Source organism: Chelmon rostratus, chromosome 1 (genome assembly GCF_017976325.1).
Source record: "Chelmon rostratus isolate fCheRos1 chromosome 1, fCheRos1.pri, whole genome shotgun sequence".
Lineage (NCBI taxonomy): Eukaryota > Metazoa > Chordata > Actinopteri > Chaetodontiformes > Chaetodontidae > Chelmon > Chelmon rostratus.
In genome coordinates this window covers 14,629,352-14,646,305 of record NC_055658.1, presented here as the reverse complement: position 1 = coordinate 14,646,305, position 16,954 = coordinate 14,629,352, and the positions used below count along the sequence as shown (strand labels likewise).

The window sequence follows — 16,954 nt, the reverse complement described above, 5'->3', positions numbered from 1 at the left end:
GGTGGGGCTATAGCAGTGGTCCCAGGGGAAATAGGGAAATGGGAGGAAGGGGAGGGGGTGCAGGGTGGAGGGCGACTTGGTGAAGCGCAAAACATTCTGGCACAGAAATGTCTGATACAGTAATTGAACACATGTGATTGTCTGTTAAATATCCAGTTCCATAAAGTCAATCCTCTCTGCAGTAGCATCATCTGTGAAATATGAAACGACAGCTTCCATGCAGTGAGTAATCACTTTAGCCGGGAATGAGAGGACATTGCTGGTCAGGAAGCAGCTAGTGTTCAGGTAGACACTTGCATTTTTATACATAATTTCAAGGAGGTCGTATTTGTGGAGCCGTTGTTAGCTCATGCATTTATTCACTTCCTACTGGTGTGATAAACTTTGGACAGCCAGAGGCAAAAAAAAAAAAACCTGAAAAAAATCCAGTGCTGTGCTGTGAGACAGACGAGCTGAATTTCTACAAGAGATCGCACCATATCATTGAGTTATTTGGTGTTGGAAGCAGGTCAATCACGTGCAAACAGCTGTTTCACGCTCTAGCACACCGTTAACTGTCACAGCCCTTACAAATCTCTTTCCTCCTTATTTTATCTTAACCCTCTGTCTCTTTCAAACTGCCTCTTTCTGGCCGATCCTGTCCTGACACTGAACTACAGCAGAGTAGACGCTCACAAAACGTCTAGCACCAACGTGTCAGGAATGACTGCCAGAGTGTCACTCTAGTTAAAGTATCTTTGTTGAGGGCAAAACAGTGACCTGTGTTCTGGCAGAGCTGAAGTGCAATGGTGTCAGATAAAGCAGAAAAAAAACACCCTTGAACAGCAGCTATTCTACCCAGAGTTTCCTCCAAGCAATAGCCTGATACAGATACAGCGGCTGTGGCTGAACGAGGCTTTCGTGTGCTGCTCGGCAAATGCATTATCTGTCATTTCCTCTGCGTCAAATAACAAGAATAAAAGTCTATTTACTGAGCAACTGGGTTGAGGCAGGGTGAGCGGAGAGAAACGACCAGCAAATAGAATGTTTTCCTCCACGGTGGACGGCATTCAGTCCCCAGTGCTCCTAACAGGCGGGCGTGCAACCTATCAATTCTCTTTGATTCCCCTCTCACATATTCTTCACTCCAAAGACTGTAAAGACAGAGAACACAGAATAGGCTTGTCTTCTTGCACTCTGATGAGACCTCTTTTTTTAACTTTGCAAGATATGCGCCCGTATTTTCTTTTCCTTTTGGTTATTATTTCTCTGTTTCTTTTTTTTTTTCTTTTCTTGTAAAGTGGGGTTTGTGTTTTTGTGTACGTTGGGGGCAGGGGTATGAAAACAAGTCTCTCCCTCTCTCCCAGGTAATGTGTTTATTTTCCTGGACCCATCTTCTAGTTTACTGCGTGGTGGCGTTTCTCCCCTCTTATCGCCTGGCCCTCACGGGGCACTTTAGCCCCTCAAATCCTGTTCACCACATACTGGTTTTAGAATCTGTGAAATGAGTGCTAGAGAAGCGTGGCCACAATGTCTGCCTGTGTTGCTACTGGACTCAAATGGGCTTGGTGCTTTTTTGTCCAGGGAGATGCATAAATGGAAGTTTTTAACACCTCAAAGGAGGCTGGGCCTTTGTGGAGCCACACTAGAGAAGCCTGCCAGTCTCCCGAGGAGGCAGACACACTGAGTGCTGCAGGACAAAGAGCTAGAGGAGCAGAATCAGCAGGGGCATCACTCTGCTTTGGGCACCAAGCAGACACACACTTGCACACCCGTATGTACTGTATAACTGCACTAACATACAGAGCGCACATACAAACACATGCACTCGTGCACAAACATTACAAAGGCTGGAGTGACATGTTCCAACTACCTAAACTACCTGTAAACACAATAGCAAAAGGAGATGTGTCAAATATGTCATGCGGTCGTATTATATTTCTAATCTGATGATTTACCAACAGCAAATTCCTACATCTTTCACTCATCTGTAACACCTGCACTACAGCCATGTACACAAAGCCTGCAGCAGTAGCCAAAGAATAAGACATAATTCACCTGAATATAAACACTGTATTACCACCAGTTAAAATACAACATACCGTAGCTAACTGTAAATAGATTCATATGTGATTGTACAAACACGCTCAATAAAAATGACAAATACAACCAGCACAACAAATGCCGCCATCTCCTACTTATTGATTTCAGCTCCACTGTTTGAAAATAATTTCCTCATTTCCATCCCAATTTTCCTTATTGAAATTCTTTTTTTTTTATTCCCGAGTGCGGCCCAACAGCTGGCATTTACAATCAGTCTTTATGCTGTTTAGATGTCTACAATAAGCATTTAGATGCAAATATCGCTGCCTTGTACAAAGGAGTTGCAACTTCTGTCAGAAGCAACATAATCAACCTGCAATTGTCTCCTGGCTCCAAGTGGTTTCCAGTGACAAGGCCTAAGCCGTAAGCATCTGTATTCAAATGATTCCCTATTTCAGGCACGGTTTAGTGTGGATATTTTCCAACAGTACTGCACTGAAAATCAATCACATGGTGAATTAAACCAGAAAGGAAACAACTGATCCATAAATGATCAGGTTACAACAAGGCATTGGTGTCCGCAAATTATTATGTGTTTTCCTTGTTTCGAGGAGAAGCAGGGACGCACTATTTGATAGTGGCTTTTTCCACCAATGACTTGTATTACCGTCGCACATTTTTCGATTTGCAAAGGCAGGCTTAAGTTGACAAATGATTATCTTAGCGGCGAGCTCAGCACAATGCAGGCAGACAACTTTAACTGAGGAAATGTGCAAAGCCTTTGTAGCATGTAACGGAGTAAAGAACGTCTTAAACGGGCAGCAGTGTTCTCAGAAAAGGAAGGACTACAGTTGAACATTCATATTCCACGTTGGAAAATTACTCTTTATCTGCCATTCATGTAACCCAACACTGCACTCTACAGTATAACAGTATTTCACTGCATGTTCCCCTGCATCCTGCTAAAAAGTGATCCAGTTTTTAGTCTCTTCTCTGGTGGAACACTAAAACAAATGAATGACACACAGGATAACTCCTTTTTCCCAAGGAAAAAAAATCTGACTGAAATCTTGATTAAGATTTAAGGGTCATATAAATAATTATAATGAATAAAACTAAACCTTCCCCCTGTAGCGTGTGTGACCACGGTGTAAATCTGATACTGATGGGGGCATATGCTTTGCTTTGGCTCCACTGGCCCCTGTGCAGCCATTTTAACAATTAACATTATAACCTCTGTTTTTTCTTTTTATTTACAGTTGCAGAGGTCATTTGTCTTTTTTTGAAACCCACAATTAATAGCAGCGTTTGCAAATGCAAATGAATCCATTTAGGGGGAGGGAAAATGATCAGTTTGAGAATATTTCTGCCTTCTTAATCTTCTTAAGAGGGAAATGATTTAAAAGGAGGACACAAATCTCCAGTGACATGGCAGGAACTGTAGGGCACTTTCCTCTCTCCCTCTCTCCGTTCTCCCTTTCTCATCTCACTCATGTCTCCCTCCCGCCCCCGCCCCCCCTTCCCCATTCCTCTCCCGTCCTAATTTACCTCTCCCCCCTTGTTGGCCTGAAGGGGTGGAAGGGCCAGGAGTAAGGGACAAGGAGCTGAGAGCAGGGCTCTACTTGGCTTGTCCCCCCAAAGGAAACAAATGTAGTGTTTGAGCCACTGATCACTGGTATAATTGAGTTTAACACTCCTTTTCTGGATTAAAAAAAGAGCCTTTGAAATGAAAGGTCAAATTACCTCTACAGTCAGGCAATAAATAAGTCAAACAAGGTAAGAGGTTCCTGCCAGCATATGTTAGTGGCAAATTTAATTAGCGGAAAACAGGAGGCTCTTCCATTCCATACTGCACTGAACAAAAGCAGTTAGAGTCCCAATTGTGCAGCAAAGGAATGAAAATCTATCAGTCATCACTTAATTAATCTCATCATTTACAGTCACGTTTCACAGGGCATGATTCCAACGCAGTCTTTCGGAGCTAATGCAGGAACACCCCGTTATTTAAGAACTCCAGCCTTGATGTTAGAAAATCACCAAGATTTTGCAAATAATCAAATTTCTCAGAGAAAAATAACTAGACCCTTTTCAATGCATGATTTTTTTCCAATTATGTAAGGTATCCAATAGGTCCATTGTCCATTGATTGCAGCACAAGGAAAGAAAATGGGCATAAAGTAAGGCTGCAGTCTGGACTGGAGGCTCAGAAGGTGGCCGTGCAATGCACAGAACAAGGGAAAGAGAGAGAGAGGGAGACAACACTGCTCTACACCCAGCTAGCTACAATGTGGCCTTTGTGACATAATGCACTCCGCACAGCAGATTGTGGAAAATAATCCAAAATTTACTGGTTCACATATCCAGCAATAACAAGTGACATCACAACCTGTACCATATATCCCATGTTTCTGGGCACATTTTACATTTAGTGGAGAATGAGGGGGGTAAAAAAAACATTGCCAAGCAGTTATTATATTCCCATCATGTCCTCGGAGCCCATTACAGCATGGCACAAGCAACGGTAAAACTGAGAAACTCAGTGGGCTCAGGCTGTGGGCAGAGGGCTGGGGAGCACTTCCACTCACAGTACAAACCTACGGCACATTGTTAACTGCTGGAGAAAGATGTAGTTCAAACAAACACTTGGCACCTACAGATTATGTGTATTTCAGTTCTGGTGGTCATTAAGGTTTAGTTTTTCCCTTCAAGTGTTTAGTTGGCTTCCGTGTGCTACCATGAGTGTTAGGCCAAGCACCTCCAGGTGTCTTTGCAGAGCTTCTGAAGCAGAGTAATGAAGAGGAGAATGCAGCAGAAGAGCAGGGGGAAGAGGCTCTTTGGGGCGGCTGTCCGGACAGTAGTAACATGAGGTTGGTGTTAACAGCGCTGTAAGCACGACAGGTGGGTCACATGAAAGATCGCTGTGTTTTTTTCACTTGTCCGACACATGCTTCTCATTATTCTAGCAGAAAACTGACATAGCTCCAAGCAAAAGAGAGACGGCCACTACTGCTCACCGCAAACTAGTTTTCAAGTTTATCTTACATTACATCTGAGTATACATTTTGAAGCTAAGAATGCCTTGAACATTCCATTGGGACAAAATGAAAATGTAAATAGATTAAATTGCGTGTCCAAACATGCAATAAGTGCTGCAAGGTAAGTATGATCCATGTAATAAAAGAAAAAACACTTTCCAGGGTTTCAGCTGAATGAGCCAAGCAGACTTTAAATAAAACTAGCTGACTAGTTCCCACAACCTTAAGAAACGTCAGTTAAAATGTATACTGAATAAAACATATCAATAAATGTGCTGAAATATGTGGCTTCAATCCAAGCGAAAAAAAAAAAATCCATTTCAATTTTTAAATGCAAAATAATATTTTCAAAGACCATCCATGGACAGTGTGTGTGTATATGTACATGTACTTGTGTCAGTGCATGCATGTGTCCATATATCCACGTGTGTGCATGCCTGCTCTCCACAACAGCCCCCTAACCGTGGTTTTGGGCAGACTGTGGCCTAACAGTAAAATGTTGAAATTGGAAAAAATATTACCCTTCTTTCTCTTGAATGGCCCAGAGATAAGCACCCTTTAGCAATGAAGCCAGTGGAGTTTAAGTTTATTATGAATACCTCTCAGAGCGCAGAAGCATGTACTGTAGAAATCAAAGGGAGTAATAGGCAGGTAAGCCTGTGTCATTTTAAGGAGGAAGTCAGTTGTGAAATTGTAAAATCGCGAGGCCCTACCGACAATCTCCTGCCCTCAGAACACTCCCATAAATGATTTCTAATGGCAGTGGCTATCGCATATCTGAAAAAGTCAGAAGTTTGTGAGGCGAAAAGAAAGAAAGTCCAATGCTAATCTCTCCATTGATGGCGACTAATAATAATAAGACCATTTATCTCTTTGATTAAACAGCACATACTCTGAAGTTCACAAGAATGTGTGATTCTTTGCAAGTGCGCTAAGCTTCCCGAAGTAGACCTGGCTTTGCAGAACATTCCTCACGGATTCATGTTCAATTGGCTGTGAAGGTCCACAGCATAACTCTTACATGCCGGACTGAAACCTTTAAAAAACAAGCTACAAGCTGAGGTCATCTTCGCTTTTTTTAAAATGGTGTTTGTGGTACAAGAGGTGCTCCTCAAATTTCTAATTCCTGTGTGAGGCAAGTGCACATGCACTCACAGAAACTATCAGCTGTAGGGTTGCATATTCGTTGGTGCATTTTCTCTCTAATAGCGTCAGTTGTAAAGCTCCTCTGCTGTAGATCTGCTGTGAAGATGATATGATAACGCAACAGCTCCGAGGCAGCCCGGACTCCACGGTGCTCCGTATTCTACAAAGGCATACACACATTCGCACAAAACACACACAGGCTGATACGTACTGTGTGTTTTCGCCTCTGAATATTCATCCCTGTTTCCACATCATCTGCAGGTCTCCTAATCACAGTCACTTCCCCTTTAATCACAGGGCTCTAATTAGGTCCTAATAAACCATTTTGCCATCCTCTTGGAGCGCCTTGGTGTCACTCACACATCAAACCAAGAAATACTATATTAAGGGGATGTCAACCTCAAAGGAAATCTCCTCCAGCAGCAGTGATACAGATACTGCAGGCACACCCTCTTACACTAATTGAAATTATCGAAAGCTCCGCTTACATGTGACACTTGGCCATGTCTTAAACCATGGCCTAAAGTACAGCAGTCAAAAGCATGACGGTTGTGCCAGCGCTGAGGCTCTGCTGGGTTCTCTGATGTCTGGTAATTGTTTAAACCTGAGTGGATATGGCACAGGGCCTCATGCTGCCTATTCTGCCAAGAGAGGAAAAAAAAATGTTCTCGCTAGCACTTTTCTCCTCTGTTTCTTCTATTCTAATTCAGTCCAGCATGGGCTTCAGGGAAAGCCTCAATGATTCCATGTTCATCTTGGAGAACCAGTGTTGGGGATGATGATCACTGACCACAAGTTGATAATGATGACTGTTTAATTAGAAGCCTTTCTTTGGCCTGGCCACAACCCAAACTCCTCCACCCTGCAGATGGTAACCAATAAATTTAGCATTGCTGAGGATGAGGAGGAACATTGTACCTCCCCAGTTTACCCTCAACCCCACCCCTAACCAAGGACATAAAGCCTTTCTCCTTCCTACCACAGAAAACCACAACCATAGCTCTGCTACATGTGCCTATGAGCATCTGACTGTGATGGTAAAGTCCAACCACTTCTTCTACAGTCTGTCTCCATCTTCATCTAATTTGCAATTCATAATATGCTTTCGAGGAAATGCATGGCCGATTTTTTTTTTCTTCAATTTTTTCTCATCTTTTTTGGGAGATTTTTCAGCTATTTTATTAACAAAAACTTTACATTGAATGTTGATGCAAAGACTTTACCATCAACGCTTTTCATCTGTTTTCGCTACAGTATCCACTGCTCGCATCTAAAGCATAATTACATTTTTTATGGCTATGTGAAGTCAACTCAAAACACTTGGTTAGAGTTAGGGAAACACTGCGGTCATGGTAAGGACGTTTCGGTTATGGTTGGGGAAACTAAAACACTTCGTTAAGGTTGGCAGATGCATCATGAGCATGGTAAATATTTTAAAAAAAAACGTCAACTGTGATGGGACGCAAACCCCAGCCTCCAGCGTCGAAGTCATGTGCCTGGCCATCCACCCTGGCCTCCTCCCTATGATTTTACACTGCGGTGGACGAACGTAACTCTGCGAACAAGCTTTGACAGTGAACGTAAATCGCTATTGCAAATTAGCTGCATATGAACCTATTACTTAGGAAGGAGGGTTTTGAAGTCATTTGTATATATTTGTATGCAGTCTGCAGGGTCATTAATTGTGGTCATAAAATATTCCAGCAAAATTATCTTTCAAAATCTTTTCGGTCTTTAATGCTTGTTCCACAATGTCATTTCACTCCCCTCAGCAAAGTTCTTGTAGATTTTATAGACCGTCCCGTCTAGTGGAAAAAACAACGAGAGTTACTGTTCCTCAGACAGGACAACCCCTCCCATCATCCACTGCTCCCCCTCAGTCTAGCCCTCACCCACCTCCTGTCAATCATCCTCGGACAAGCCTCCTCCCAGAGGTGTCTACACCCGTGCTGCCTGGCAGAAACAACACTGTGTGTGTGTGTGTGTGTGTGTGTGTGTGTGTGTGTGTGTGTGTGTTTTGTGTGTGGGCGGGTGGCGTGTGCCAGAGTGGCTATCCCCTCAGATTGTCAAAGAGGCTCATGGGAAATTTACTGCATAGGCCAAACCGCAGGCTTTCTCTATCATTTCAGCAGATTTCTCTTTTTTAGTCCCATTGAAGAAAGTGATTATCACAGGCGGCGTTTCTTTCTCGGAGTCGGCTTTTCTGGGCTTTCCTCACTGTAGCTGCACTTTGCTTGTAGCTGTGTAGCTGAGCCAATCAGGGGTGTCATTTCAGATGGGGCCAAATGTTTCCACCGCCTTTGTCAGTTGTTTCTAAAGCATGCACATAACTCATGGACCCTCAAAGAACGAGCAGATGACTGTCAGTTAAAATTTGGTTCTGTTTAAAGTTCATATTTTCCAACATTAGTGTCTCTGTTATGTTTACATTATGATACAAGTAGGCAGAGTGATGGATAAAGTTGCTCCAGAACTCCACCATGTACCACCAGTGAGAGTCAGAAAGCATGCCATTTGGAAAAAAAAATTAAAGGAGGAAAGTCCACCGCTTCGATGCGACTACTGCATTTACGTATTCCCATCTAGTGAGTACAAGAAATATTCTCAACCACCTTAAAAATGCAAGATTTCCTACATGCAGGTCAGAAGAAAAATCACTTTCTCAGAGTAAAGGAGACTGAGCTTGATCCACCTACACATCATCAGCAGGGTCTGAGGCAACATGAACACTAACATTATTTGTGCAGAGTCTTTAGTCTCAGAAAATCTGCTCTTCGTCCATCTTTTCACCAACAGGGTCTAAACACCCCCCCCCCCTCTCTCTCTCTCTCACAGAGAGAGAGGATAACAAAGACAGACAGAAAGTGAGAGAAAGCTTGTGGTCAGGTCTGGGGAAGCCATTTTCTCATAATGCACATTAAGGGCAAAGCCTTGTAACATATCCAAGTCAGTGTAAAAATAAATTATTCAGAAAGGAAACAAAAGACCTGGGTAAGAAGAGATGCTATGGTTAACTTCATCAAAACTTTAGCCACAAGACCCTTTCCATCTATTCCCCCATGCGCCCTCCCTCTTTGTCACTTTGATTTATTTTTGGCATGAGACATTAGTGTTTTCCAAAGGAAAAACTGTTGGGAATCTGATTTCTGGCCCAATATGTCCTTTCTTTTCCATGACTTCCTCGCCTGTTCTAGATGTCACAGTAGCTGCTCCATGATGCAAGTGGTTGATCAGTATTTATTTCCATCCAAGAGGGCTGACACGCACACTATCTGGAGACCCTGAAATTCAGCAGCAGTAGAGACAAAGTATGTTTATATTGTGAGGCCTGTCTTCAAAAATGTAATGAAATCAACAAGTTAAAGATGAACCATGGCTTTAATCCACATTTAGAACAAATGTGCAAGATATGGCGTCTCAGGTCTTCTGGACCTTGCCAGTCAAACTAGAAAAGTCGAATACTTGGCCCAGCCTTCTGCATCATGGATCGAAGTGCCACATTACGGTAGAATTGTTCATCATGGCCGTGTCACTTCAGTGCACGCTGAAGAAGACAAAGCGCGGCATCATGTGTTCAAATCCCAGATCTCTCAAGAGTCTGCACACACGCACTGTACGTACGGGTGCGCACACAAATGAAGTTGCCAATCTGATCTGAAAACAGTCGTGTGCCAACAAAGCGGCTCCCAGCATCCTAAAGACTGGACCGCAGAGCAAGGAAGCCAGATTGGTTGGCTTAGTCACAGCTATGGGGCATATTTTACATCTCATGTCAGATCAAGCTGGCAGATACCAAGCCGGCTGTCAACCTCCACCAACTGGATAATGTCTAATCGCTCAGCTTTTACAGACAGTGGAGACCTGTGTGGATATAAAATTAACTACTGCCTTCTGAGACTGTGGAGTACATAAACTATGCAAAACTGGATCAGTTTTCTATCAAAAAGGGTAAATGATTGAAACAAATGAGAATTAGGGTATGTGCTCAATGGCATAATTGTGCCTCTTCTCTTTTATCAGAGCTTGAAGTTTAAAGCCTTTTTTCACGTTATTTTGCATGAAAACTCTCTGTGTCACAGTGGCCCATGTTGGCTCGAGTGATATTTTCATTGGGTCCTTTAACGCTTCCTCCATGGCAGTGGCTTGCCCGTGAGACTTGATCCAAACACAATAGGGGGATCACAAGGAAAAGGCTTGTTGTGACGCTTTTGTGTGTGAGCAGTGCAAAAGCCCACATTACACTAATCTCTTTTCCCTTGTTCACTCACAAGACACAATCGCAGGTCTTCAGAGCTTCTCCAATTCCAGTAAGACAGAAATCACTCGAGGCGAAACATCACTGCTTCTTCTTCTTTTTTTTTTATCAATCCCAGTATTCTGCAGCAAGGTCACTCATTCACACATATATGGACCACATGTCTATCTGTGTATGATGAGTTTGACAAATAAACATCATTTCTCTGTGATTTCAAATCGAGGTTAGTGTGACTGCTGTCAGTGACAGCTGTTACTGAGTCAAAGTGAAAAAAAAGATAATGCAACTCTCTCAAACTGTAGCTAACAAAATGGTTGCTACTTAAAAAAAAAAAAAAAAAACTGGCTTTGGATTCTGCACCCAAATGTCTGCAAAAGGAACCTGGACCGACATGAGTGCTTGTTTAAAATTCAGTTTCAACCACCTGCACGCTTTTCACATAACCTGACAGTTCTCAGCCTTGGTCCATATGCTGTGCATGTGTGTGTGTGCGTGCATGTGTCCCCACGCCTGTGTGAGGGAGAGAGAAAGTGTGTGTGTGTGTGTGTGTGTGTACATATGCAGGGACTCCAAAATCCACCACATTTTAATTACTGCCCGGCTGCACTGTGTGCCTCTTTGATATGGAAATAAAGGCAACCATCTTCACACAGCCACTGTACAAATCTTCATCTGATCCATAAAAAACAATGAGTCCTCCTAATTCCTCCACCTGATTACAGTCCCAGACCTGTGTAAGAAACATGCAGCCACCAAGGCCCTTCCAATTAATTCTACATATTAATGTGTGATTTTTAAAAAAAAATCAGAGATTACTTACCATAGCCTAGACTTTTGCATTTTGAAGTCAAAGTTAATTATGCACAACTATGCTATGGACTAAAAGAAAATGTCCAATTATTTTGAGAAAAACATTTTCGGTGGGAGAGTGAATGATGCGGATCAAAATGGGCCACTTAGGTTACTTGTGCAATTATGCAGCTCCTGTGAAGATACACATATTTAGATTTTTTTTTTCCATCTGTAATCCTTTAATGTCAGCAATACTGTTCACTTACAGCAGCCAGAGGGACACAGAGATCTAATAGAGCAGAAAAAAATGCCACCCCTACCCTCGTCGATGTTCAGTAAGTGTTGCCGCACACACTGTAGGTTCTATTTTTTCCTGACTAAAAAAAATGACGTGTACTCAAGTTTAATCTTTGACATTAGAGGAATCTGCGCTCAAGGAAAAACATGATCTTAAAAAAAATTGACTGTGGCAAACTAAAAGCCAAAGCCAGATGAAATTCTTTGTCAAATAGCAGGTGTGTTGCACTGCCTCCCATTAATCTGTCTTGCTCCACTTTCTCACAGATTTTCAGTTAAGACGGCGACTTCGTGGAGGTGATGCCCCATGTCTGGTCCTGATGACTCACTTGAGCACTGATTTCGTCAGCGTTTTCTCCTCTAAGAGAGATGACAATGGCGCACGCTGAGAAAAGCCACAGTTTCCTCCTGTGTGAGCACAAATCCACCTCACCCGAACACAAGGCATCCGCACCGTACACACTTCCTCAAGGCACGCTGTCGTCAAACGCCCGCTCTACGCTCCTCTGGTGTACGGAGGAGGGCGAGCTCTCTGTCACCACGCATGCATTATACATAACGCTGTGGAGCGCCTCCTCACATTGTCCCGTGGAAGAAAATTAAGCTTCATGACAGGAGTGACATGTCACTAACTCGTCAGAAACTTCTTGCTGCAGGAAACTGATAACAAAAACCACACACTTGCTGTGGCACATCCCCGTCAGTTTTGATCATTGTTGAAATATTCTCCAGCAAATTAGATAACACTTAGATAGACAGATGTCACAACATCTGCTACCCTCCCTCCTCCACCTTTACCAGGCCTGCTGTTGTTTACCTCCTCTCATCTTGTTTATCATCAGATCTCAGCCGCTTTCTTCACCACCACAAAAAGAGGGCGACCAGTACCTGTGCACCCCTCAACTGACCCCCCCCCTCCCAAGCTTTGTTCCCCCTGCCCATCCTGTCACTTGGAACAAAACAGCCATCTTTCTGCAAAACACTGTGTATATATACACATAGAGAGAGAGATAACGCGATGTGCAAGTTTTTTTTTTTTGCAGCCTAACTGACATCTGGTGAGCTTTTTGGATTTAGGTTCAAAAAAGAAAAAACAGCATGTTTATGCATGTAAAGACAAAATATCTGGGAATATTTGAGGGAAAGTATCGCTCATGCATACACTCATGCCAAAGCACACAGGGGCTCGCTCTCTCTCTCACACACACACACACATACATACACAATAAAACAATGACAATTTTGCAAGAATTTTAAATATCAAGGTCCGCAGAGACTGATGCAGTCTCCTCAGAGCTCTGGTATTACTGACACACACAGTATCACACATATTTTTAAAATTGCTTGTAACGTTGCTGTATCTGCCGGTGACAACGCATCACTGTTATTTACAATCCCACTGGAGAATTGTGTTGATATAAGAACGCCCCCAACCCCCCCTTTCTCCGACTGTGAAATCAGCTTATCATGAGTTGGAGTTGGTTGTAATTCTGTGAGAATTCTGCTTGGCAGGGAAGCGCGCTCTGGTTAAAACTGTTAGCAGAAGAGCATAAAGGCCATAAAATGAAACCATGCAAACCAGCACTTTCATTCTGCGTCACTGTCATATTTGATTTTTAGCAGTGAAATGATGAAACACGGTACATTGACAAACAGATCTGCGAGCTCAATGCTGATGAAGGGACTTTGGGTTTTTTGTTTGTTTGTTTTTTTAGTCTTTTGAGTAAAGTCACAGTTGCAATAAAAATTCCCAGTAAACAACATCTGCTGTCAACCCGAAATCATCGGATTCACATTCTGCATTAAAAGCATCAACCAAAAGCATAATCAATAATCAATGTGCACATGTGCAAGGTAGGATATAGAAAAAATATCCAAACATAAAGCACATTTCTCTCTGAATCCCTTCCCCTTTCATTCTTTCTCTCCCTCCTTCCCTCCCCTCCCTCCTTCTCTCTCCTGCCTTTTCTTTGATCCCACTAATTGCTGGCACAAGAGCTTAGTTTAAACAAATTCTACCTTTAGATGGCGAGGACAGCTAAAAGTAGAGCGACAAGGAAATTTAGTTTGCGGCACTCAGTCTAAACAAATTTTAAGATGGGCTCCCTCACAACATTTCTCTCTCTCTCAATAAAACAAATAGTAATAATTAAATGTAATGTATAATAATGAAAATAAATATAATCTCAGCATCCCTGTTGCTCTTGCAACAGGGGAGACATTGGACCTATTGGACAGAGTGCAGGATATGTTTAGACAAGCCAGGTGGCTTCTCCCTTCATGCCAAAATGAAAGTCCTAAAATCTTTGAACTTACTGGTACATCAGCGTCTGCGAGTCTATATGTTATGCTGAGTCCAGGTTGGAAATGCTGCCTTTTTCAGTCTTGCGAAAAGCTCAAGTCAGCCCGAGATCCACCGGAAGATTAGTCCTTGAAAATACAGAAAATGCGCATGGCCAGTCAGTGTGTAATATGATAAATATATTATTGCCCTGCAGTTTTGTTGAGTACCAACATATTGCCAGTCTTTAGTTTTTCATTAATGTTTAAATCCGCTAAAATTACTGCAAAATAAAAGCACATGCGTCCCGGGCAATGCTGATAAAACAGCAGAAATTATCTGAATCTTGCCAGAATTATACTAACACGCCTCCATTTCTCCAATTATTAAAACGTACGTTCAAGTTGTGTGTTACCACTGCGAAGAGGTGTGCAGAGGAAGAAGGTGGTTAATCGGGATGCCGGTAGTTTCTGTGCGCAAAAATAAGTGAGAGACTTTAAAATAAGAGCCTTAAGTGCGGCTGTGTGGCATCAAAGGGCTGCCACGCCGCTTTTCACTCTTTCCCCTCTCGCTCTTTTTGCGAGCGACACGCTGAGCTGCACAAGCCGTCAGAGACAAACTCTTACAGAGACAGAGCCGAGTGTCCCTGTATAGCAATCAGGACAATGTGCTGAATGGGCAGTCTAATTATAAATGTGCCATTTAGACTTGCATTTGGTCTCCAGAACCGCCTTACCTTATGAGGAAACCTGCGCTCACGCTAAAGAGCGACTGTCCAAAACAAAACACGATAAGGTTAAAAAACTTTGAGCCTCGCAGAGTACATGACTCTTTCTCTTTTTTCCCGAGGCTCGCTTATTGTCTGAGGAGTCTTCCAGGAGAGAGCGTGCGAGAGAAGATAATTGTGTTTTCACGAATTAGCCACAGGTGTGTTATTTGTGTGGTCGCGAAACGCACGTGCTCGGTGTTTGATAAATAGAAGAAAGACACAACTGTACAATTCAATTAAAACAAAAAAAAGTCAAAGATGCCAGTGTTGCCACAGTTGAATGTCTTCTTATTTAAATGTTGTCAGCCGCCTCAGAAGGCTGCTTTACACATGGACTGGGGCTCGTTTTTAGGAAACATCTTAAAACGTGGGGCCACCTCCGCGCGACATGCTGCCAATAACATGTTCAGCCACACATATTTCACTTAATCTGCCATTTATGAAAAAGATGGAATTTTATTTATTAAGATTCTGCAGCATAAATATTTCCTAATGGACAGTGTGTAAAACAGTGAGTGATTTCCCAAATCTCATACACAGACCAAAAGTTTATTTTATGTTCTAAAAAATATCTGAATAATATTTTTCTATTTTAAGGCCAGGTGGTTAATTTTCTGAAATGTCTTGCGGCAACAACCGGATAAATGCAAAACGATTCATCCTTATTAAGAACATTTGCAACATTTTTTTGTCTTTTTTTTTTTTTAACAAGAGAAGCTGTGTTCAGTCCGGGGGCGCCGAGCTTCAGAGCCTCGGCTTAAATGGAAAACTGTCTGTTCGGGAGCATCTTCTCTAAATGGACAAGCCCGGCGACTGTTGAATTTAATTTATGGCTTATGCATTCTTTAGAGGTCGATTCCCCTGACCTCGCGAGAAAGTTAAGGAAGAGCAAATTCCCAGGCTGCACGGAGGCCAGAGACTGCGAGCGTCTAACAATAAAAAAAGAGGGGAAACAATCAGACAGAAATGTGCGAGTGGATAGGCGGTTTGGAGGGCAAGAGCCCTGGAATGCGTAAAGGTATAATGAGACATGAGCGAAAGCTTCATATAAACTTGTCCACCTCACATGCAGAGAGGAAACCTACCAGGGCGCGCGTCACTGTCAATGACGAGTACCGCTCTGTGGACAGAAGTGAAACTGCCACCAGCACAAGAAAGTTACGGGACATGTAAACACAAACACTAAAGCGCCGTCAGACCTCTAAATTTTGACCAGTTTCGGACGAATCATCACTTATTTGTGATGTTTAGTGAGAATGTTCCCGGTGACAGCGCTCCGGCTCGCTCTTGGCGCCTCACAGTTGACACGGCGCAGCCCGTGTCCGCTCGCACGGCTTCACGCTGCCGAAACAAACAAAGACAAAAAAAGGTGATTTCAAACCTTCAAACGATGCTTCAGCTTGTGTCGGACTTCACTTCTGGTGGAGTTAAACGCAGTGTTTCGCGCGTATTTGCCAATTCCGAGCGCCTCGGAGTCAGCCCCGCGCCGCTCGCCCGTCTCGCATGCAGTCCGCTTGTTTTGGTGAAAGCGACGCATTAAATAACCGCAATAATTGAAGTTTGACACTCATTCTCCACCGCCACGAAACGCGCGACCCAGTGCGAGCTCGACGCACACACAACTTTCTAAAAATGTTTTTGAGGAGAAAGACAGAAAGGAACATGCGCGCACTGTGCCGGAACATTTCACTGACAGCGCGTTCGACTTTTAGGAGTCAGCAATAAAACACAAGGTGGAAAATAACAAGACAGCATAGAGCATTTTGAAAAGTACAGCAAACGTGTTGTTTACCTTGATGATCTGAGCCGTGGAGAAGATATTTATGCGTCCTTTCCCGTGCGTAAAGACCGCTAGACTAGGCTAGACTTAGGAGAAAATGATCACTGAGCTATCTGTTGAGCGAAAAACTTAAGTCTGCTCACACGGGGCCATATGAGGGGATCCCGTATACTCTCTGTGAAGTTCAGCTGTCCAAAACTACAAGTACCTTTTGTTGTTAGCCTATCTGTTCTTTATCTCCCTCTCTCTCTCTCTCTCCCTCTCTCTCTCTCTCTCTCTCTCTCCCCCCTTCTCTCTGTCCCTCTCTCTCTCACTCAGACAAGAGAAGACGATGGTAGAGCTGCTGTCAATCTTGGCAATCAATGCGCGCAGCCATGTCGCAAGTATTCAAAGCATTTCCCGTCGTGCAACATCAGAAAGTGAGAGGCCAGGGCATTGATCTGAGGAAGGCAAAGAGGCAGGACTCCCCCCCTTCTCCTCCTCCTCCCCCTCCTCCTCCCAGACAAGAGATGCGAGAGAGAGAGAGAGAGAGAGAGAGAGAGAGAGAGAGAGATTTGCGGTGAAATAAAAGTGGGGA

At 43.2% G+C, this 16,954-nt stretch overlaps 1 protein-coding gene across 3 annotated transcripts in view; it reads right to left on the bottom strand.

Annotated features, from left to right (window-relative positions):
* sox6 (SRY-box transcription factor 6) overlaps positions 1-16,604 on the bottom strand; it is a 135,763-nt gene extending 119,159 nt beyond the window's left edge. For 2 of the 3 annotated variants that reach the window (XM_041957594.1, XM_041957747.1), the window contains exons 1-2: positions 16,390-16,604; positions 13,864-13,977 (exon numbers count right to left, since the gene is read on the bottom strand). The gene's annotated coding sequence lies outside the window, so the exon portion shown is untranslated. The remainder of the gene's footprint in view (positions 1-13,863; positions 13,978-16,389) is intronic. The other variant, XM_041957667.1, reaches the window with a different exon arrangement.
* Between the last annotated feature and the right edge of the window lie 350 nt (positions 16,605-16,954).